The sequence below is a fragment of the Limulus polyphemus genome, unplaced genomic scaffold (assembly GCF_000517525.1).
Source record: "Limulus polyphemus unplaced genomic scaffold, Limulus_polyphemus-2.1.2 Scaffold1566, whole genome shotgun sequence".
NCBI classification, from domain to species: Eukaryota; Metazoa; Arthropoda; class Merostomata; order Xiphosura; family Limulidae; genus Limulus; species Limulus polyphemus.
Window position 1 is genome coordinate 148567 of NW_013667176.1, and position 1594 is coordinate 150160.

Consider the following 1594-nt stretch of genomic DNA (forward strand, 5'->3'; position numbering starts at 1 on the left):
CTCTTTGTTGTGTGTGTGTGTGTATGTATGTATATATATATATATATATATACATATATATATATATACTTATATGTATAACATGAGTTTCACTATGACTTTTCTCTTTAATGGCCCAGCGGTAAACTTGAGGGCTTATATGCTAAAAATGGGGTTCGATACCCGTCATGAATACAGTGTAAATAGTCTGTTGTGTAGCTTTGGGCTTAAAACACACACACACACACTACGTTAAAAGAGGGTTAGTGAAGTGCTAAGATGCAGCTCCATCTGTAGTGAGTTTCTTGAGTTCTGATAGGATTCCTCAAAAAACGTTTTAAATATCACTTCCAGCTACTTAAGACTAAACAGTATGAATATGCTAATCGTAAGTGAAATAACTATAAAAAAATGCGACAGGATATGTCCTGAAATTAATAAACTAAACACAGAACAAATAATAAAATCATTCTGCACAAGAGCATCTGGTGCACGTAAATCCTTACGTAGTATCAAAAGGTAGGGACTTTTCTTTCTTTCTTCTTCTTTTTTTGTGTAGAGTGGCGCCTAAACTTGTGTTATCCGGTCCTAAAAGTGTTCAAAAAACTGCTTAAATGGAGTGCTGCTGTTATATCCGCGAATATTTTTCCTCCTTTACTTCCTCAATGATAATGCGACAGATGATTGTCCTGGTGATATATGTCACTGTTTTGTTGAGATTTCAATTGTTTTGTTGTTACTAACCATGTTAAACAATGTGTATCAATTCTTACATGAGCAATGGATTAAACAATATTTACTATACAAATTTTCGATGACATCCCTAGAATTCACTAAGATTATTCACGCGTTAAACACGTCATTTTCAATGCAAGCTTTCGGTTTTCTAGCAGGAGTTTCAACGGGCAGTTAGTTGTACATCAAATAATTCTGGTTCGTTCTTTGAAGAAGTAATCTAGTAACGAAGCAACATTATAAACAGCAACCTGTGTTACGAGTTTTCAGCTGACAGTTTCGCGTCAAACGCTTCTGGTTCGTTCTGTTAAAAAATAATTTAAAGTCTAGTAACAAAGCAACAATATAAACAGCAACCTGTGTTACGAGTTTTCAAATGGCAGGTGCACATCAAACACATCTGGTTCGTTCTGTCAAGAAATAATTCAAAGTCTAACAACGAAGCAACAATGTAAACAGCAACTCGTGTTACGAGTTTTCAATAGCTGTCCATTTGTTATTTAATTTCTAAGTCAGACATCAAACACCCTGTATTGTAATTCTTTTTTTTTTACGCACTATATGTTAACGTCTTCAGCAAAGCAATGTTGTTATATGTCTAAGTTTCACTTTAGCTATTTAATATCTGATCAGTTAACGTAGACCTGCTTTGTCTGTCACGATTCCATGATAATTAAGCTGATGATCTAAGTGATTTATCAGAAAAGTTACATCGTATCTTAGTACCGTAAAACGTGGCCCGGCATGGCCAGGTGGTTACGCACTCGACTCGCAATCTGAGGGACGCAGGCTCGAATACCCGTTACACCAAACATGCTCGCCCTTTCAGCCGTGGGGGCGTTATAATGTGACGGTCAATCCCACTATTCGTTGGTAAAAG